Below are 22,541 nucleotides of genomic sequence, written 5' to 3'. Positions count from 1 at the left end.
GCCCCGCCGGGGAGCGCAGAGGAGGGGTGGATCTGGTTCAGGGCCAGGTCGAAACTTATCAGGGCTGCACCTTCCTTGTTGCCCAGGTGGCCGAGAGATGGGCGAGGCACGCCTGGGCCGTGGTCCTGCCGAACGGCCAAGACGGGGAAGGCAAGTGGTCTGCGGCCTGGGCAGGTCCGGGATGCGAGAGCGCCCACCCAGTCCCTCCGCTCAGTCCCTCAAGGGCTGTGGTGGTGCCTTAGCGCGGCTGGCTCTCGCTCCAGCCACCTCTCTAGCGGAACCCCCAGCGCTCCCCGCAAGGAGGAGGTACGGTGTAGTCGTGGGCGTCTCCAGCGGCCAGGAGGCCAGGCTCGGTCTCTTGGGGCGGCAGACGACAGGCTCTCCCGTCTAAGTCCCTGCCACCCTGAATGCGCCTGAACTTGTCTGATCTTGGAAGCTAAGCAGGGTCGGGCCTGGTTATTCTATTACTTGGGTGGGAGACCATCTGGGAAGGCCGGGTGCCGTAGGCTTTTGCCGCCCCCTCCTTTTGCCGCCCTCTAGCCAGGTTGCCCCTGGATGTCCCTGGGCTCTGCTCACTCACTCGCTCGCTGTCTCTGTGGTCCGCCGCGGGCGGCCGAGCCCAAGGGCGTCTCCAATGGCCGCGGGCCCGCGCCCTCACCCGCCCTCACCTGCTCTCCTGCAGCCAGTCCCGGGCCGTTTCCTCTCACCGCTCCAGGCCCTTTCCTTCCTGGGCTCCGTAGGACCGAGCCCCGAGGACCACCGTCTCTAACACACGTTGGGAGTGTGCTCGCATTCCCGGGACGCGGGACCGGCCACCCCCACCCGCCACGCCGCGTGCCGCCCAGCCCCGCCCCGCCAGAGGCCTCAAACCTCCTCCGACACGCTTCTCCCCGCCCTTCTCCCCCGACAGCCAGGTGCCCTCGGCCCAAGCGCGAGGCCGGCCCGCACACCCGGGACGAGAAGCAGGACTGACCAGCTGCGTCAGAAAGGCCGAGACACACGAGAGCGCGCACGCGTGTGCGGCGAGAGCCTTCTTGGTCGCACAGGCCGCAGCAAACAGCCACAAACACACACACACACACACACACACACACACACACACACACACACACACACAGGCGCGCGCGCATGCGCACACACACATACTCCCGGGAGCCTGTGCGTCTTGCCTGTCTGCGGTGGTACCTTGGCGGGACTCAAAGGACAACGAGACTCCCTGAGCCCCGACCTGTATCGGGGCACGGGATACAGGGGTGCCAAGGTTCCGGGAGTTCCGGGAGCACCGGGGTTCCGGGGATAAAAGGGTTCTGGGGTTCCGGGGTTCCGGGTGTTCCAGGGGTTCCGCGGTTCCGGGGTTCCGGGTGTTCCAGGGGTGCTGCGGTTCCGCGGACCAAGGGGTTCCCAGGGGTTCCGCGGACCCGGGGTTCCCAGGGGTTCCGTCGACGAAGGGGTTCCCAGGAGTTCCGCGGACGAAGGGGTTCTCAGGGGTTCCGCGGATGAAGGGGTTCCCAGGGGTTCCGTCGACGAAGGGGTTCCCAGGGGTTCCGCGGACCAAGGGGTTCTCAGGGGTTCCGCGGAAGAAGGGTTTCTCAGGGGTTCCGTCGACGAAGGGGTTCCCAGGGGTTCCGCGGACCCGGGGTTCCCAGGGGTTCCGTCGACGAAGGGGTTCCCAGGGGTTCCGCGGACCAAGGGGTTCTCAGGGGTTCCGCGGACCAAGGGGTTCCCAGGGGTTCCGCGGACCCGGGGTTCCCAGGGGTTCCGTCGACGAAGGGGTTCTCAGGGGTTCCGTGGAGCCGGGGTTCCCAGGGGTTCCGTCGACGAAGGGGTTCTCAGGGGTTCCGCGGACGAAGGGGTTCTCAGGGGTTCCGTCGAAGAAGGGGTTCCCAGGGGTTCCGCGAAGCCGGGGTTCCCAGGGGTTCCGCGGACCAAGGGGTTCCCAGGGGTTCCGCGGACCAAGGGGTTCCCAGGGGTTCCGCGGATCCGGGTTTCCGCTTCTTGGGAATAGCACCAGAGTTTAGGGATTGAAATATTATTCCGAAGCCTCTGCTGCCGTCCCGTGAGCTTTTTGGGTAGAGCAGCAGTGTGTCGACCACGAAATGTTTTTCCCCGTCTTCTGCTCCCATCTCGTGGGCTTTTTGGGGAATAGCACCAGAGTTCAGGGATTGAAATATTATTCGTAAGTCTCTGCTGCCATCTCGTGGAATTTTTGAGAATAGCACCAGAGTTTAGGCATTGAGATATTCTTCCTAATCCTCTGCTGCCATCTCGTGGGCTACTGGGGGAATAGCACCGAGTTTAAGTATTGAAATATCATTCCGAAGCCTCTGCTGTCATCCCGTGGGATTTTGGGGAATAGCAGCAGTGTGTCGACCATGAAATGTTTTTCCCCATCTTCTGCTGCCATCTCGTGGGCTTTTTGGGAATAGCACCAGAGTTTAGGGATTGCAATATTATTCCGTATCGTCTGGTGCCATCTCGTGGAATTTCTGGGAATAGCACCCGAGCGATGGCCATGAAATGTTATTCCCTATCCTCTGCTGCCATCTCGTGGACATTGTGAAAGTACTAGCGTATTCATAAATTTTGTTTTCCGCAGCAATCCTGTGTGCATTTTGAGAATAACAGAGTGTAGACCACAATAAAAATAAATTTTCTGATGCCATCGGGTGTCTATTTTATTATAAACAGCTGAGCGATCATGAATATTCATTCTCTACTGCCATCCGGTGTCCAGAAACGATCAATGTCATCATAAAACTTTACGCTCTGCCGCCATCTGGTGGGATTTTGGGGAATAACACAGCGGCGCATCTCGTGAACAGTTCTCTCTGCTGCTATCACATGCATTTCAAATTAGCGCCCACGTGTATGTCATAAAATGTATTCTCTGCCGTGGTGCAGGCGCGGGCGTCTCCGGGGGCCGGGAGGCCAGGCTCGAAGTTTTGGGAATGCAGGCGACAGTGTTCCTGGTTACGGCTGTACCCCGCGGAACGTGCCCGATCCCGTCTGATCTTGGAAGCTAAGCCGGGTTGAGCCTGGTTAGTACTTAGATGGGAGACCGCGAATACCGGGTGCCGTAGGCCTTTGCCGCCCCCTCCTTTTGTCGCCCTCCAGCCGGGGTGCCCCTGGATGCCCCGGGCCCTCGCTCACTTGCTCACTTGGTCGCTTGCTGTTCCGGGGGTCCCGGGGAGGCGAGCGAGCTTAAGGGCTGCACCAAAGTCCATGCGCCCCGCGACATCGCCCGCCCCCGCCTGCTCTCCCGCAGCCAGACCTGGGCTGTTTTCTCTCCACTCTGGACCCTTCGCTTCCTGGACTCCACGGGGGGAGGGGCGAGCCTCAAGGGCGGAGGGCACTGGGCGGAAGGTGAGGTTTCGGGGCGAAGCGTTGCCTGGTGGTGTGGCCGGTGTCTCCGCGTGGTTCTGGCCAGGTCACGCTCAGCCCCGCCGGGGAGCGCAGAGGAGGGGTGGATCTGGTTCAGGGCCAGGTCGAAACTTATCAGGGCTGCACCTTCCTTGTTGCCCAGGTGGCCGAGAGATGGGCGAGGCACGCCTGGCCCGTGGTCCTGCCAAACGGCCAAGACGGGGAAGGCAAGTGGTCTGCGGCCTGGGCAGGTCCGGGATGCGAGAGCGCCCACCCAGTCCCTCCGCTCAGTCCCTCAAGGGCTGTGGTGGTGCCTTAGCGCGGCTGGCTCTCGCTCCAGCCACCTCTCTAGCGGAACCCCCAGCGCTCCCCCCAAGGAGGAGGTACGGTGTAGTCGTGGGCGTCTCCAGCGGCCGGGAGGCCAGGCTCGGTCTCTTGGGGCGGCAGACGACAGGCTCTCCCGTCTAAGTCCCTACCACTCTGAATGCGCCTGAACTTGTCTGATCTTGGAAGCTAAGCAGGGTCGGGCCTGGTTATTCTATTGCTTGGGTGGGAGACCATCTGGGAAGGCCGGGTGCCGTAGGCTTTGGCCGCCCCCTCCTTTTGCCGCCCTCTAGCCAGGTTGCCCCTGGATGCCCCTGGGCTCTGCTCACTCACTCGCTCGCTGTCTCTGCGGTCCGCCGCGGGCGGCCGAGCCCAAGGGCGTCTCCAATGGCCGCGGGCCCGCGCCCTCACCCGCCCTCACCTGCTCTCCTGCAGCCAGTCCCGGGCTGTTTCCTCTCACCGCTCCAGGCCCTTTCCTTCCTGGGCTCCGTAGGACCGAGCCCCGAGGACCACCGTCTCTAACACACGTTGGGAGTGTGCTCGCATTCCCGGGACGCGGGACCGGCCACCCCCACCCGCCACGCCGCGTGCCGCCCAGCCCCGCCCCGCCAGAGGCCTCAAACCTCCTCCGACACGCTTCTCCCCGCCCTTCTCCCCCGACAGCCAGGTGCCCTCGGCCCAAGCGCGAGGCCGGCCCGCACACCCGGGACGAGAAGCAGGACTGACCAGCTGCGTCAGAAAGGCCGAGACACACGAGAGCGCGCACGCGTGTGCGGCGAGAGCCTTCTTGGTCGCACAGGCCGCAGCAAACAGCCACAAACACACACACTCACACACACACACACACACACACACACACACACAGGCGCGCGCGCATGCGCACACACACATACTCCCGGGAGCCTGTGCGTCTTGCCTGTCTGCGGTGGTACCTTGGCGGGATCAAAGGGACAACGAGCTCACCTGAGCCCCGACTGTATCGGGGCAAAGGGATACAGGGGTTGCCAAGGTCCGGGAGTTCAGGGAGCACCGGGGTTTCGGGGAGAAGATTAAAAAGGGTTCTGGGGTTCCGGGGTTCCGGGGTTCCAGGGGTCCGCGGGGGTTACGGGGTTTCTCGGGTTGTTCAAGGGGTGCTGAGGGTCAGCGGACCAAGGGTTCGCAGGGGTTCGCGGACGAAGGGGTTAAAAGGGGTTCGACGGACAACAGGGTTCTCAGGGTTTCCGTCGACGGAAGGGTACAGGGGTTCGCGGCCGAGGGGTTCTCAGGGGTTCCCCATCTACGAAGGGTTTCCAGGGGTTCCGCGGGGACGAAGGGGTTCTCAGGGGTTCCGCGGACCCGGGTTCCCAGGGGTTCCGTCGACGAAGGGGTTCTCAGGGGGTTCCGCGACGAAGGGGGTTCTCAGGGGTTCGCGACGAAGGGGTTCCCAGGGGTTCCGTCGACCAAGGGGTTCTCAGGGGGTTCCGTCGACGAAGGGGTTCCCAGGGGGTTCCGCGGACGAAGGGGTTCTCAGGGGTTCCATCGACGACGGGGTTCCCAGGGGTTCCGCGGACGAAGGGGTTCTCAGGGGTTCCGCGGACCGGGGGTTCCCAGGGGTTCCGTCGACGAAGGGGTCTCAGGGGTTCCGCGGACGAAGGGGTTCTCAGGGGTTCCGCGGACGAAGGGGTTCCCAGGGGTTCCGCGGACGACGGGGTTCTCCAGGGGTTCCGCTGGAGCCCGGGAGTTCCCAGGGGTTCCGTCGACGAAAGGGGGTTCTCCGGGGTTCGAAGGGTTTCACAGGGGTTCCGCGGACGCAGAGGGTTCTCAGGGGTTCCGGCGGACCAAGGGGTTCCTCAGGTGGGTTCCGCGCAGCCGGGTTCCCAGGGTTTCCGCGGCGAAGGGGTTTCTAAGGGGTTCCGTCGACGAAGGTTTCCCAGGGGTTCAGCGGACGAAGGGGTTTCAGGGGCTTCAGCGACAAGCCGGGGTTACCAGGGGTTCGCGGACGAAGGGGTTCACGGGGTGTCCGCGGACCAAGGGGTTCTCAGGGTTTCAGCGGGACCCGGGGTTGCCAGGGGTTACGTAGCGAAGGGGTTCCCAGGGGTTCCGCGGACGAAGGGGTTTCAGGGGTTCGTCGACGAAGGGGTTCCCAGGGGTTCCGCGGACGAAGGGGTTTACCAGGGGTCCGCGGACCAAGGGGTTCCAGGGGTTACCGCGGACCCGTTGTTCCCAGGGGTTCCGCGACGGAAGGCGGTTCCCAGGGGTTCCGCGGAGAAGGGGTTTTCTCAGGGGTTCCGTCAGACGAAGGCGGTTCCAGAGGTTCCGCGGACGAAGGGGTTCCCCAGGGGTTCGCGGACCAAGGGCTAAGGGTTCAGGGGTTCGCGGACCCGGGAGTTCCAGGGGTTTCACGTCGACGAATGGGTTCCCAGGGGTTCCGCGGACGAAGGGGTGCCCAGGCGGGTTCCGCGGACAAAGGTCCAGGGGGGTTCCGCGGACGAAGGGGTTCCACAGGGGTTCCTTCGCGAAGGCGGTTCCAGGGGTTCCGGGACGAAGGGGTCTTCCCGGGGTTCCGCGGACGAAGGGGTTTCCCAGGGGTTCCGTCGACGAAGGGGGTTCCCAGGGGTTCCGCGGACGAAGGGGTTCCCAGGGGTTACGCGACGAATGGGTTCTCAGGGGTTCTTTTCATCGGCGGACGAACCGGGTTCCCAGGGGTTCCGCGGCGAAGGGGTTACCAGGGGTTCCGCGGACGAAGGGGTTATCAGGGGCTTTCCGCGGCCGAAGGGGTTCCAGGGCTCCGCGGGGACGAAGGGGTTCAGGCGGTATGAAGGGGTTCCCAGGGGTTCCGCGACGAAGGGTTCTCCAGGGGTTCCGCGGACGAAGGGTTCCTCAGGTTCCGTGACGAAGGGGTCTCAGGGTTCCGCGGACGAAGGGGTTCTCAGGGGTTCCGTCGACGAAGGGGTTCTCAGGGGTTCCGTCGACGAAGGGGTTCTCAGGGGTTCCGTCGACGAAGGGGTTCCCAGGGGTTCCGCGGACCAAGGGGTTCCCAGGGGTTCCGCGGACCAAGGGGTTCCCAGGGGTTCCGCGGACCCGGGGTTCCCAGGGGTTCCGTCGACGAAGGGGTTCTCAGGGGTTCCGTGGAGCCGGGGTTCCCAGGGGTTCCGTCGACGAAGGGGTTCTCAGGGGTTCCGCGGACGAAGGGGTTCTCAGGGGTTCCGCGGACGAAGGGGTTCTCAGGGGTTCCGCGGACCAAGGGGTTCCCAGGGGTTCCGCGGACCAAGGGGTTCCCAGGGGTTCCGCGGACCAAGGGGTTCCCAGGGGTTCCGCGGATCCGGGGTTCCGCTTCTTGGGAATAGCACCAGAGTTTAGGGATTGAAATATTATTCCGAAGCCTCTGCTGCCATCTCGTGGGCTCTCTGGGGAATAGCACCAGTGTTTAGGGATTGAAATATTATTTCAAAGCCTCTGCTGCCATCTCGTGGTCTTTTTGGGGAATAGCACCAGAGTTTAGGGATTGAAATATTATTCGTAAGTCTCTGCTGCCATCTCGTGGAATTTTTGAGAATAGCACCAGAGTTTAGGCATTGAGATATTCTTCCTAATCCTCTGCTGCCATCTCGTGGGCTACTGGGGGAATAGCACCGAGTTTAAGTATTGAAATATCATTCCGAAGCCTCTGCTGTCATCCCGTGGGATTTTTGGGAATAGCAGCAGTGTGTCGACCATGAAATGTTTTTCCCCATCTTCTGCTGCCATCTCGTGGGCTTTTTGGGAATAGCACCAGAGTTTAGGTATTGCAATATTATTCCTTATCGTCTGGTGCCATCTCGTGGAATTTCTGGGAATAGCACCCGAGCGATGGCCATGAAATGTTATTCCCTATCCTCTGCTGCCATCTCGTGGACATTGTGAAAGTACTAGCGTATTCATAAATTTTGTTTTCCGCAGCAATCCTGTGTGCATTTTGAGAATAACAGAGTGTAGACCACAATAAAAATAAATTTTCTGATGCCATCGGGTGTGTATTTTATTATACACACCTGAGCGATCATGAATATTCATTCTCTACTGCCATACGGTGTCCAGAAACGATCGATGTCATCATAAAACTTTACACTCTGCTGCCATCTGGTGTGATTTCGGGGAATAACACAGCGGCGCATCTCATGAATACTTATTTCGGCTGCTGTCATATGCATTTCAAATTTGCGCCCATGCGTATGTCCTAAAATTTATTTTCTGCTGCGGTGCAGGCGCAGGCGTCTCCGGGGGCCAGGAGGCCAGGCTCGAACTTTTGGGAATGCAGGCGACGGTGTTTCCTGTTTATGGCTATACCACGCGGAACGTGCCTGATCCCGTCTGATCTCGGAAGCTAAGCAGGGTTGGGGCTGGTTAGTACTTGAATGGGAGAACGCTCGCGAGTACGGGGTGCTTCAGGCTCTTGCCGCCCCCTCATTTTATCCCTCCGGCCAGGGTACCCCTGCATGCCCCGGAGCCCTGGTCACTTGCTCACTTGGTCGCTTGCTGTTCCAGGGGTCCAGGATAGGCGACCAAGCTTAAGGGCTGCACCAAAGTCCATGTGCCCCGCGACATCGCCCGCCCCCACCTGCTCTCCTGCAGCCAGACCTGGGCTGTTTTCTCTCCACTCTGGACCCTTCGCTTCCTGGGCTCCACAGGGGGCGGGGCGAGCCTCCAGGGCGGAGGGCACTGGGCGCAAGGTGAGGTTTTGGGGCCAAGCGTTGTCACGTGGTGTGGCCGGTGTTTCTGGGTGGTTTTGGCCAGGTCGGGCTCAGCCCCCGTGGGGAGCGCAGAGGTGGGGTGGATCTGGTTCAGGGCCGGGTCGAGACTTATCAGGGCTGCACCTTCCTGGTTCCCCAGGTGGCCGAGAGATTGGCGAGGCACGCCCGGGCCGTGGTCCTGCCAAACGGCCAAGAGTAGGAAGGCAAGTGGTCCAGGGCCTGGGCAAGACCCGGATGCTAGAACCACCCAGTCCTTCCGCACCGGCGCGAACCGGTCAAGACCCGCGGGGCCTTAGCGCGGCCGGCAGACCCTCCCCTGCTCCGCTCAAACCGCCCAACCCTGGACGTGCAGGCGCGGACGTCTCCGGCGCCCGGGAGGCCAGCCTCGAGCTCTTGGAACTGCAGGCAACAGGTTCTCGCATCTACGGCCCTATCACCCTCAATGCACCTGAACTTGTCTGATCTTGGAAGCTAAGCAGGGTCTCCCACTTGGGTGAGAGGCCATCTGGGAATGCCGGGTACTGTGGGCTTTTGCCGCCCCCTCCTTTTGCTGTCTGTCGGCCAGGGTGCCCCTGGTCACCCCTGGGCCCTGCTCGCCTGCTGTCTCGGGGGTCCCGGCGGGCGGCCGAGCCCAAGGGCGTCTCCAACCGCCTCTCGCCTGCACCCTCGCCCGCCCTCACCCGCTCTCCTGCAGCCAGTCCTGGGCTGTTTTCTCTCACCGCTCCGGGCCTTTTCTTTCCTGGGCTCTGTGGGACCAAGCCCCGAGGACCGCCATCTCTAACACACGCTGGCAGCGCGCTTGCGTCCACGGGACGCGGGACCGGCCACCCCCACCCGCCCTGCCACGCCGAAGGCCTCAAGTCTCCTCCGACACGCTTCTCCCCGCCCTTCTCACCCGACAGCCAGGTGCCGTCGGACCAGGTACGAATCTGACCCTCACACCCGGGACAGGAAGCGAGACCGACCAGCAGCGTCAGAGAGGCCGAGCCACATGAGAGTGGGTGCGCGTGCGCGGCAAGAGCCCTCTGGCTCTCAGGAGGCCGCAGCGAACAGCCACACACACACACACACACACACACACACACACTCCAGGGAGCCTGTGCGTCTTGCCTGTCTGCGGCGGGACCCCTGGCAGGACTCATAGAACAATGAGACTCCCTGAGCCCCAGCCTGTCCCGAGGCATGCTGCACGAGGCACGAACCGCCTCCTTGCCTGAGCCCAGCCCCGGCACGACCACCCTGTGCTGTGGAAGCGGCCTCTTCAGGGCGGCCGCAGGGTCTCGGGGTCACAGCCGGGTTCCGGCTCCGTGCGTCGGGGCGCTCGTCTGCGTGTCCTGTCCCGCTCTCTGCACGGGCAGGTACGGGCTCACGCTCTCTCTCACGCGCGGGATCTCCTCTCTGTCTCTCTGTCTCTGTCCCTTCCATCCTCACTGTCTCTCTCTGCTGTGTCTGACTGCGGCCACCTCCCGCGGCCCTCCCCTTACCCGGCGACCCCGTCCCCCCCTTTGTGGCTCTCACTGTGCTTCCCGCCCTGGCGGCCTTCGTTCTCCTTTCTTCTTCCCTCCTGGTCACTCGCTCTGTCTCTGGGTTTCTCTGTCTCTCTGTCTTTCTCTCTTGGAGAGAGCCGATGTTGTTGCAGAGATGGTTAGGAAGAAGAGTCGGAGTGTGGAAATGCTTTTACTAACATGGATAAGGGAGAGGAGGAATGGCAAGGAATGGCAATGCTAGCATCCCCCACCCCTGTCTCCACGGCTTTTTATTCTCTCTCACAAAGCTGGCTTTGCAAATCATCGTTATTTACTATCAGGTTAGCGATGAGAAACTACAGCCAATTCCCAGACTCAGCCTCAAGGCCACTACCGTGTTTTCAGCTATTTCTTCTCAGGTATCTTCTTCCCATCCTTGTCCCTAGAGCAAGAAGTCCCAGAATAGGTCAGGCATGTGCGCCCTCCCTGCAATGCTTCCTCCAGTGCAAGTCCACATCTGCTTCTGATGACCTTGTTGCTCCAAGCACCAGGCATCCCGCCAGGACTGCAGGCATTTCTCACAACAGATGTGAAGGCCAGGGGCGGCGGATTGGGCTGCTCCCTGGTCCCGGTGGAGAGCGAGGGCTGCGTCCATCCGAAGTGATGCCTCGGGGTGTGCCCAGGGGCTCCGTGTGTGTTTGGGCAGGTTGGGCACTGCTCGGTGGGGAGGGCAGGGGAGGTGTGCGTCTGGGTCAAGGCCGGAGCCCGGTCTTAGTCGGGCTGCAGGTACCTAGGTGCCCAGGTGGCCGAGAGCATGGCGCACCACGCCGGGCCGGGGTCCTGCCAAGCAGCCAAGACTGGAATGGCAGACAGCCCGAGGCCTGGGCAGTCGGGGGATGCGGTAACGCCCATGCAGACTTATGCACTGCCGGGAACGGGTCAAGGCCCACAGCGCCTTAGCGGAAACCCGCACCCCCACAGGACGTGCGCTGTAGGCACGGGTGTCTCTGGCCCCCGGGAGGCCAGCCTCGAGCTTTTGGGGTGGCAGGTGACAGCCTCTCCTGTCTACGGCCATACCACCCTGAACGTGCCTGATCTCGAAAGCTAAGCAGGATCGGGCCTGGTTAGTACTTGGTTAGATTGGAGACCTCCGGGGGCTACAGGGTGCTGTATGCTTTTGCCACGCCCTCCTTTGGCCACCGTCCAGCAGAGTGTCCGAGGACGCCCCCGGGCCCTACTTGCTCGCTGTCCCGGGGGTCCCGGGCAGCCGTCCGAGCCCAAGGGCTACAGGAACGTCCGTGCTCCTCGCGCCACTGCCCACCTCCACGTGCTCTCCTGCGGCCAGCAGCCCTGGGCTGTTTTCTCTCTCCGCTTCAGGCCTTTCTCTTCCTGGGGTCCATGGGGCAGAGACCCAAGGGCCGAGAGCTCTGCATGGAGGGCGAGGTTGTGGCCCAAAGTGTTGTCTGGTGGAGTGGCTGGTGTGTCCGCGTTTTTTTTGGGAGGTCCTGCTGGGCTTTGGCAGGGATTGCAGGGGAGGGGCGGGTCTAGGTGAGGGCCACAGCCTGGACTTTGCAGTGCCGCACCTGCCTAGGTGCCCATGTGGTCGAGAGATTGGCGGGCCACGCCCGGGCCCGGGTCCTGCTGAGCGGCCAAGACTGGTGAGGAGGGTGGCCCCGGGGCCTGATCAGTCCTGGGATGCGAGAGAGCCGATCGAGACCTTTTGCATGGCCGGGAACCGGCCAAAGCCTGGAATGAAGGGGTGAGGCGTGCGTGCTCTCCCTTGGCCTCCCGGCCTCCAAGCCGTGCGCACGGTGCCGGATGGCTCAGAGTGCGGGCAGCCTCTGCCCGGCGAGAGGTCTGCACCGCATCACCTCTGGGGCCAGTGCGGCGCCACGGTGGGGGTGACGCTGCCCGAGCGGGGCGCGAGTTGCAGAGGAGAGCACTCGTCCACGCCGGACGCGGCCATGGCTGCCGCTCCTGCCCCCGCTGCGGCTCTGGCCAGTCTAACGGAGACCGCCTGCCACTCAAGGCGGGACGGGGACAGGAGAGGGGGACAGGAGCGGGGCTGGGAGGGCCTGAGGGAGGGGTCAGGGAGCAGCGATAGGGGGAGAGGACACCACCGAGGCGGGGAGGTACAGGGGAAGTGTTGGGGGCGTGGCCCGGAGTGAGAAGGGATATGCAAAGGACAGGAGTTACTTCAAAGTGAGGTAAGTACCAAGTCTGGACTTTTATTTTAATGGTGAGCAGAGCCCTTAAGGCCGTGAAACGTCTTCTCTGCTCCCATCTCGTGTACTTTTTGAAGTAGCACCAAAGTTTAGGTATTGAAATGTTATTCCTTATCCTCTGCTGCCATCTCGTGTGCATTTTGAGAATAGCACCAGAGTTTTTCTCATGAAATGTTTGTTATTCGTTATGTATTTTGGGAATAACACCTGAATATAGGTCATCGAGTGTAGTTTATTATGTATATTCATTCGCTGCTGCCATCTGGTGGGAAATGTGGGAATACCATGACAGGGCTGCTCATAAATTTATTTCTGCTGCTTTTTCATGTTCATTTTTAAAATAACACCCGGGGCATGTCATTATGAAATGTTTTTTTTATGCTGCCGTCTCGTGGGTATTTTGATAAGTAACACCCAAGTGTATGTCATCATTAAAATTTATTTCCTGCTACCTTCTGGAAACAGACAAGCTCAGTTAATACAATTCTAAAGAGGAAAAAGAAAGACATTTGGCATAAAGTCCCCTCCCCCATAAGACTCTAAGGGCCCTGCCTGTCTTTACACCTTTTCTGCTTAACAACGGTCTGATGACCCTTATCAATAGTCAGAGGATCTGAGTCCCCAGGGCAATTATCAGAATTTGAAGGAGAGGGCCTTTTTTTTTTTTCCCAAAGAAAGAAGAAAGAAATCCTAACTAGGTTTACTAAGAAGGTTAATTCTTAAAGCGATGTCCTACTTCATTTCTTGCCAAAAGATTAAGAATTTTAAAAGTGGTGTCTTGTCTCAAACCCAGGTGTGGCTTCTGTAGGCCGTCTTTGCTCTTTTTTCAGTGAACACGTTGGGTAAGGTTCTCAAGACTTTTGGAAGCACCATTGTGGAGAGGTAGTCAGTGTACCTTTGCAGCTCCCAGGTGGTGGGCGGTGGGATTTCCATGGAGGAAATGGTGAGGAGGAGCTTTGTGCACAAGCATTGCTGTGGTGTGTTTGGTAGCGGGTCGAACCTCATGGCACCCAGCAGAGCAATGGTCGTATGTGAAAAACTTTTGGTTATGTTGTTTTTTACTCGGGGTGTAAGATAGTGAGGGTGACTAGCAGTAAGGATTAGTTTATCTATTTGTTTGCTTCACATCATAGAGAAACTAAAGATGTTGGTTTCCTTTCTTCTACATGTATGTAATGGGGAATGGTTTCTGCCATAATACGATCTTGCCTTTCCCCCAGGCTAAGTACTCCTTCAACAGATATGCTAAATAGTGGAGAAGCCTTCTAGCACAAAGAGATTTGGAGATTTGGCGGGCCCTTTTTCAGATCTCGCCATTTTCCATGCCCCTCTTCCCTCCCCGATAAAAGATGCTTGGGGTTCAAGTTGTACTTTAGTCGAAATTGAGAAAACTAGGAAGTCACCATTTTGCCATGGCACCAGGAGAATTAATAGCTAGGATATTATCTCCTGGAAATGACCGTAGCTGTGAGATCTGGGACATGTGTCGGCAGAGTTAGGGAGTACATTCGCTTGCCCTGTAAGTCATTTTGCTCGATTTCTGCAACGTTTGGGAAAATTTAGAAGAGCTGGCTGACTTTTTCCTCTCTAATACGTTAGATGTGCATGAAAACTATTTGTGAAAGTAAGCTATTTGGACCTTGTGACTCCCAGTTCTCTATATTGAAACTTTCCTCGCAGAGTGTTCATGTTTTTCTGTGCATTTGTGTTTCTCACTGTTATGAGATGGAAATACTATGGGGATAGGAATCCTCGGCTTCCTTGGCTAAGCTGTAAAATTCCTTATGGGTTTATGTCATCGCTCAAATTATTGGGCTGAGGATTGGTTCTCTGTAATGGAGAAACTTTTAAGTTGGAAAATATTTATGGAAACTCAGGATAGGAATTGTTTCATTACTATTAGTAGAAATATTACATTCTCAAGACAAATGGACAGGAGCCAAGTGAATTATTCTTAATGTTTGGAATTAAGATCTTTAGCTTCTAGGGTATTATACGTGGTAATATCAACGTTAGGATAAAAAAGCGGTAAGGAAAAAATCAAAAAGTTTTCCAACAAAGTGGAACTTTAAGAAATTGATAAAGATGTTGAGAATTGGTATTGATCTCTCGATTTGGGCAGAGTAAGTCAAGAATGGAATAAATTGTTGGGTTTATGTTGTGTAGGGTGTAGCTTAAATCTTTGTTTTCCTATTTTTCTCTATGATATTAGTAAACATCAACAGTATGGATAAACATTTGTTAGTCATATCTGTAGGAATTTTCTTTTGTTCTCTGTTTCTCCTTGTCTGGTTATAGGGATGATCAGGCAGGTTTAGAAAGCTAGCAGTACCTCGCATGTTCTAAAAGCAGTCTGGTTTAATATTTATCAGTTTGTGTAGTTCTCCTTCTTTATCCTTGTATTAGTTTTTGGAACAGATTTTAAAAGATGTAAAAACATCAGAAATCTGACCAAAACGGAGGCCGATTTTTCAAAGTCCGATCATAATTACAAGGCACATCTCAGCATCTTCCAGGGTCTTCCTGCTGAGTCTATTATAAATGCAAACATAGGCTATTACTCCCTGAGGCAGTTTGAGGTAAACTAAGGAAAAATATTTGAAAGGGTCACTTTAAAAACAGCAGGTCTCCTTTGAGTATCCCTAATCCTCTTTTCCTGTCCCTTTTAAAAATTGGGAAGAACTATTAAAAAACCTTTGCAAAATCAGTTTTTCAGTAGACTGGAAGAGGCTCCAAGCTATCGGCTTCTATAGATATGCTAATTGGAGAAGTTCTTCCCGAGGAGAGATTTGGAGAATCCCGGTCTTTTCTAGATCCTCCTGCCCCTTTCCACGCCCCTCCTTCTTCTCTTTGTTTCAGCACTTTCCAGGGCCTTTCTGCTGAGTCTATCAGAAATGCAAACACAAGCCATTACCGCCTGAGGCAGTTTGAGCTAAAGTGAGGAAAATAAATTGAAAGTGCCCTTTGTAAAAATACCGGGTCTCCTTTGTATGTCCCAAATCCTCTGTTCCTGTTCTTATAAATTGGTAAGAACTACTGAAACGCGTTAGCATTATCCGTAGATAGGAAGAGGCTCCAATCTAATAGCTTCCATAGATATGCCAATCGGTGGAGAAGTTCTGCCTGAATAAAGAGATTTGGAGAATCTGGCTTTTTTTTAGATTCCACCCTTTTCCACACCCTTCCTGCTTTGGTGATAAAAGATGTCTGTGCTTGGAAGTTCAGTTAAGTGGATTTGAGGAAAGGAGAAAGCTGCCACGTGGACATGGTACCAGGAGAATTCACATTTGGGATGCTGCCAGTTCCTGGAAATAGCCGTAGCCGCGCGATGATGTTGGAGTGTTGGCGGAGGTAAAAAGCATCTTTGTCCTGTTGAACTTTTTGTTCTGTCTACGTGCAGAGTTCGGGAGAATGTCAAAGTGATGTCCTTCTTTTTCTTCTAATTAATTTGGATGGCCACGAAAAGATAATGAGAGTACTTGCACTTAGTGACTCATGGCTTTCTTTATTGAAAGTTTCCAGACCTTTTGATAATGGCCAAATTTAAAACCACAGGTCTCCACTGTCTTCCTTTTCCTCTTTTCTGTGCCTGAAAAGCTGTGAAAAATAACTAAAAGGTCTTTGCATAATCATTTCAGTAATAGATAGAGAGGCTCCAAGTAGGAGCCCAGTAACCAGCTTTGACCTGCCTCCCACAATGTACCATACTTTCTGGGTTGTCTCTAAAATTTACTTGTGGAGCTCTTGTCATTTTTATGTTTATGTTAATTCTAATGTGACATATAATAAAGTTCCTAGTCCCAGCATGCAGTGTTATGTCAAAGTTAGAAGTGGTGTGAGTTGATCGTCTTCCGTAAGTTTAGATCGGCAGTTTAAAGTATTCGTGAAGCTAGCTCATGATTAGATGCTGAATTGTTTTCTGTAGGTTTGACTGGCTGTTTGCTGCTAGGAGGTGTTGCGGTACAGCATGGTAAGAGGGTGTGGTCAGCCATAAGATGAGGTTTTGGGGTCTCAGGGACAAGAATACTGGGTAGGAGCTCGGACTTTGGGTCTCGGTTGGATTTGCCAATCATGGGGAACTCGGGCATCAGTGGCGCGGTCTGCAGCCTAGGCTAAATCTTAAGTACACTCTACTTAACATCTATGTGAGGAAGCATGGACACATGTGACCACGCATGAGTCTTGAGTAACATCGTGACCCACCATGGACCCATATATTTCTTCTGGAGGCAGACTGTGTTCTGTCTTTTCAATAAGCACACTTGAGTTTTCTAAAGGCTTGTGGAAGCATTTTGTGGGTAGTGTACGTTTGCAGCCCCCAGGTGGTGGGCGGTGGTACTGCCGTGAGAGAAATGGTGAGGAGAGGCTTTACCTGGAAGCATTGCTGTGGGATGTTGGGTGGGGGTTAAACTTCAGAGGACCCAGGAGAGAAATGGTTTGGTGTGGAAAACCCGGTTATGATTTTTTACTTGAGGTATAAGATAGGGAGGGTGACTAGTACTTAAGATTTATTTATCTATTTTTTGCTTCACAATATACCAAATATATAGATGTTTATGTCCTTTAGTCTATATGTAAAGGGAAATTGCTTCCACCAGAATTTCATCTTGCCTTTCCCCCAGGCTAAGTACTCCTTCAACAGATATGCTAAATAGTGGAGAAGTCCTGCAGAACAAAGATTTGGAGATTTTGGCGGGCTCTTTTAGGTCCCTTCTTTATCCATGCCTCTCCTCCCATTGTGGTAGAAGATGGTTGTGCTTGAAGGTGCACTGTAGTTGAATATGGGAAAACTAGAAAGTAGTCTTATTTTTTTCTTTGTCCTCAGGAGAATTAATGGCTGGGATACTAACTACTGGAAGCTGCTTTTGCTCATTGGTCTTGGACATGTGTCGGCAGAGGTAAGCAGTACCTAAATTTGTTCATTCCGTCTGCCTTTTCGGTCTATATTCTGTGGGATTTGGGATAAATTAGAGGTGGCAGACTTTTTTCCTCTAATATGTTTAGATGTGCACAAAAACGATTTGTGAAGCCAAAGTAATTGCACTCAGTGACTCCTCGTTTTCTTTATTGAAACTTTCCTTGTAGAGCTTGCTTTTATTGAAACTTTCTTTGCAGAGCTGGCCATGTTTTCCTGTGCTTGTCTTTCATGCTGTAATGAAAGCCTTATTGATTTGTTATTGCTAAAGTTATTGGGTTGATGATCCATTGTTTGTATTGAAACACCTTTTAAGTTGGAAAATATTTATGAAAACTCACGATAGTTTTTTTTCATTAATACTTGTCGAAATGCCACATTTTAAAAATAAATGGATAGAAGCAAAATGAACTATTCTTAGGCTTTTGAATTACTTTTTTAGGTTTTTGGATGTTATAGTACATGGCAATATCAACATCAGTGTAAGAAGGCAGAAGAGAAAAATTAACTTGTTTCCCAACAAGGCATAACTTTTAAAAATTATTGGTAATAGAGCATTATCATTATGATAATCAGTTTTGCTCTCTTGGTCTGTGCAGGGTAAGAATGGAATAAATTATTGTTTTCATTGTGTAGAGTACATCTTACATTATGTTTTCCTGTTTTCCTCTTATGGTAAGATAAATATTAACATTATGGAAAATAGGTTATTCTGTGCAGGAACCTTCCTTTGTAGGTTTCTCCTTGTTTGGTCATAGGGATCACCAGGCATTTTCTAAAAGCTAGAGGAACCTCGAAGGGTCTGAAAAGAGTCTGGTTTAATATTCACCACTGTAGTTAGTTCTCCTGCCTCATTCCTGTATCAGAATGTTGGAACAGATTTCAAAAGATGTAACAAGATCAGAAATCTGACTAAAATGGAGGACGATTTTTCAAAGTGATCATAAGTACAAGGAAAGTTTCAGCATTTTCCATGGCCTTGCTGCTGAGTCTATCAGAAATGCAAACAGAAGCCACTACTGCCCGAGGCAGTTTGAGCTAAAGTGAGGGGAAAAAATTGAAAGTGCGCATTGTAAAAAGCCGGGTCTGCTTTGTGTGTCCTTAATCCTCTTTTCCTGTCCTTACAGATTGGTAAGAACTAGTAAAACACCTTAGCATTATCACCTTATCTGTAGATAGGAAGACGCTGCAATCTTCCATAGGTATGCTAATTGGTGGAGAAGTTCTGCCTGAATAAAGAGATTTGGAGAATCCTGGCTTCTTCTTTTTTTAAAATTATTATTAGATTCCACCCCTTTCCACACCCTTACTCCTTTGACAAAAGATGCCTGTGCTTGAAAGTTCAGTTAAGTGGATTTGAGAAAACTTAAAAGTTGCCATCTTGTGTGGCACCAGGAGAATTCCTTTTTGGGATGCCGCCAGCTCCTGGAAACAGCTGTAGCAGAAATGGAGTGTTGGGAGAAGTAAGCAATATCTTTCTTCGTTTATCCTGTTTTCCTTTGTGTCCTATTTCTACCTGGTTTGGGAGAATGTCGAGGTGCTGTCAGTGATTTCCCTCTAATACATCTATATGGGCATGAAACGTTAGTAGAAGTGAGTACTTGGACTTGGTGTCTCACACTATTCTACATAGAAAGTTTCCTGCCCCTTTGAAAAGGGTCACTTTTAAAAACACAGGTCTCCACTGTCTATCCGTGTGCCCCCTTTTTCCCACCATCTTAAAAGTTGGGAAAAATAACTAAAAGATCTTAGCATAATCACCTTAGCAATACAGAGAAAGGCTCCAAGTAGGAGCCCAGGAACCAGCCTCGACCTCCCTCCCACTCTGTACCATTGCTTTCTGTGTCTCCTCACTACAACTTACCTTTCGTTCTCTTATTTTCATGCTTATGTAAATTCCACGCTAGCATAAAATGAAATTCCTAGTCCCAGTCTGCAGTGTCAGGTCTAATTTAGAAGTGGTGTGAGTCTGTCATCTCTTAGAAAATTAGATTGGCATGTAAAAATATTGTGCAGCTAGCTTCTTCATAGATACTGATGAGTTTTCTATGAGTTTGACTGGCTGTTTGGTCTTAGGAGGTGTTGAGGTGCCAGTGGGGTAGAGTGTGGGGTCAGGCAGGAGGTGAGGTCTCAGGATGAAAGGGACAAGAGTTCCGGGAGCGAGAGTCCTGGGACGGTTTGCCAATCTATGAACTCAGGCTCCAGGGATGTTGTCGGTTCCCGGGCTAAACCCAACGTGATCCCTCCATGCTTTTCATCGCCTACCTTTGAGTCACATTCATGTGATCGAGCATGGACACATGTGACCCAGCATGACTCTCGATTCCTGTTCTCACGACCCAGCACGAACCCACGCATTTCTGCAGGCAGACTTTGCTCTGCCTTTTTATTAAGCACGGTAGAGAATTTTGAGGAGGCTTTTGGTGGTTCCATTGTGGTGGAGGCAGTCAGTGTCCCTTTGGCTCCCCCCGGTGGTGTGTGTTGGGACTGCCATGGGAAGAAAAGGTTAATGAGAGGCTTTGCTTGTGTAAGGAATGTTATCGAGTGTAGATAGAGGGTTGATCAAGGAACTAAGAGAGGATCATTTGTACGTTGAAAAAATTTGGATTTTGTTATTTGTGGTGTGAGATAGGGAGGGTGCCTAGTAGCATTAAAATCGGTTTAGCTATTTTTTGAGTCATACTATATAGCAACTGAAGATATCCGGGTCCATCAGTGTACAGCAATGGGGAACAGCATCTATCTTAATTCTAGCCTGCATTGCCCAGCCTAACGACTGCTTTCCTATATATGCTGATTGATGTAGATATTTCTTACTGGATAAAGAAATTTGGAGATTTTGGATCCTGCCTCTTTTAACCCTTCCTCCTCTATGAGTGATACATTCTCAAGTAAATGAGTCAATAGGGCAAGACAGGGAGTGATATCTTCAAGCACCAGCTCTCAAGAAAAGGCAAACATTGCCAGGATGCAGATAACAAAACTGTCTACCAGGCCCCGTTTGCTATAAGATTTAAGAGTCCCCCAGAAACATTTTTGCACCAGACTATAACAGCCAACTTCTACCTCTATAATCTGCTTTATGTATAACTAGGGTGTACTTCTAGGAGATGTCCTGTGCAAAGATAAACTAATGGCTAACTTCTGCCTTGGTAAACCTGCTCGCTTGTTTGATGTGGTTTGAGGTTTTATAAGCTCCCTCCTGAAAGCTCAGGGCTGCTTCTCTAGTGGGGAGAGTCAGTTACTGGCCAGTTAATAAAGGCTCATAATTAATCTCGATTGGCTCCGTGGGTCTCAGATTTGAACGCAGCACAACATTCCCTCTCTCAGTGATAAAAGATGTTCGGTCTCGAAAGGCACACTTATTGGATTTGAGAACTGGAAAGCTGCCATCTTGACATGGCACCAGGAGAATTAATGCCTGGAATACTGCTATCCCCTGAGTACTACTCTGGCTGTGAGAGAATGCATAGGTGCATTGGCAGAGGTGAGCAGTCTACTCATCCCATCTGCCTTTTTAGTCTATTTGCGCAGGGTTTGGGTGAATTTAGTAGTTGCCAGTCATTTTTACTAATACGTTAAAGACGGCAATGAAAAAATATCTGTGAAGCTTAGCCACTCGAAGTTTTCTACCCCCAGCTTCCTTTGTTGAAATTTTCTCTTGATGGATGTTCATTTTTTTTCAGTGACTGCGGCTTTTTGTGTCTTTTTGATAAAAAGGAGATGCCACAGGTGGTGAGAAATGTAAAGGCAGGCCACAATTGTCTGAGTAGAGACTTGCATGGAGGTGATTTCTCTATCCCCGCTCTAGGAAGCGAGGGGAAGTGTAAGGGGGTGCCTGGAATATAGGACAGTAGAGGTTTGGAGGCGATTCCTCCAGTCTTGCCTAAGCCCAGTATGTGAAGGGCTACGGGGTGCTGGAAAATGTGGGAAGAGATACCTTGAGGCAAATTCTTTCTGGCGGCATAAGCTCGGTGTGTGAGGGATCTAGGAGGTCCCGGAAAAATGGTTTAGAAGAGACTTTGAGGGGCACGCTCCATCCTGGCTTCTGCCAGATTGTGGGGACAGAGGAGGTCCTCGTGTAAGGGACTAGGAAGTCTTGGGGTCGTCACGTCCTCTCCCCTCTCCCAAGCCTGTAATTGGCAGAGGGGTCATTCTGTGGCACAGCTGAGATTAATATTAGAGTCGACTTGTCTATTTCAGCTGTGCCCCCGTGTGAGCGGCAGAGGGTGCTGCGTGAGCACTAAGAATTAAGGGTTACTTCAAGCCTGTGGGGTTATCATGAACACTGTCCAGGCTGGTTTATGTGAATGCTTCAGACCAGTTTTCTGACTATTATAACCTCAGTTCCAAATTAAAGCAAGCACTTCCTATGGGAGAAGTATCTGAAACATTGGTCCTACACCTGGGGCGCGTGGGCGGTGCTCCCGCGAGAGCCTGGGGCGCGTGGGCGGCGCTCCCCCGAGAGCCACCATGATGACTGTTATAACTGAGGAGATTTCAGTCAGCGCAGCATCGTTCCTGGAGCCGCTTCATTTGTGGGACAATGTACGGCCGTGTCCACACATGGTTTACCTCAGAATCTTCCTGGGAGTTTGAGCCGCAAGAGGAACAGGTAGGGAGAAGCTTCTTCATGCGCAAATAGTCCGGAGGAGGTGGCGTAGAAGTATCTGTCTTCTGAGGCCGCTGCGGAGCAAGGGCCTTTGTGGAAAATTTTTTTTCCTTTGGTGGCCAGCTAGTGCTCGGTGTTGTTTTCCATGCGGCTGTCCGGTACCCCCAGGGACAACGATGTAGGTTTAATTTTGGGCTCCATAATGCTCCGTTTATCCTCACGTTTGTTGTTAGGCCGTTAGCACCCTCTTTAGATTACTAGTTTGTTTTTTTTGGAGTCAGTGCTGCGGAATGTTGTAATAGAAACATTCCGCCGCATGTACTGCAGCCTGGGGCGTTCATCCCCTACACCTGGTACAGCGGGGGCCGATAGAGCGGCCGGTGTCTCTAATGAGTATGAGCGGCACAGCAAGAGAGACGCTTCTTTGCCTTGAGTGAACCGCGTCTGCGTACTGCTCTTTTAAAATTCCTTTTCTGTTTTTCTGGCACGGTATTGGCACGGTTGTTTCTAAGCAATAAAAGTTTAGAGAGCTTTCCCATAGCAGTGCTGGTAATTTTTTTTCCTGTACTCAGATTCCGCAGCTGTCCTAGTTTGTCTTGATTTGCTATTTCAGAGACAGGAGTCCCTTTTGGTTTATTGGTTAATCCAAAACAGGTGTGCCGCCCCAGGGCATCACCTCATGATTCAATGCTGACATCATTGCAGTTTTCACCTAATCACCTGTAAACTCCCAACACCTGTCCCAACGTGGAAAGTTTTTTTCACTTCGTATCCGTTTTTATTTTTCTGAAGTGGTTACTGAGACTCATTTCCGCAATCTTTGTGGTTTTTTTAATGACCGAGTGCTGTTTTCTGGCTAGCTCATTTTACTTTGGATGTTTTTAGTGGTTTGTGAATATTCTCTGCATTTTTTTGTGCTTTATTACCTCC

General features: G+C 53.2%; 1 pseudogene; it reads left to right on the top strand.

Annotated features, from left to right (window-relative positions):
* Positions 1 to 2,968: 2,968 nt before the first annotated feature.
* On the top strand, positions 2,969 to 3,083 carry LOC118611122 (annotated as a pseudogene).
* Positions 3,084 to 22,541: the final 19,458 nt, after the last annotated feature.

Source organism: Rousettus aegyptiacus, unplaced genomic scaffold (assembly GCF_014176215.1).
Source record: "Rousettus aegyptiacus isolate mRouAeg1 unplaced genomic scaffold, mRouAeg1.p scaffold_m13_p_13, whole genome shotgun sequence".
In the NCBI taxonomy this organism is placed as follows: Eukaryota; Metazoa; Chordata; class Mammalia; order Chiroptera; family Pteropodidae; genus Rousettus; species Rousettus aegyptiacus.
Note: the sequence above shows the minus strand (reverse complement) of the source record. Positions and strands in the feature narration are given on the sequence as shown.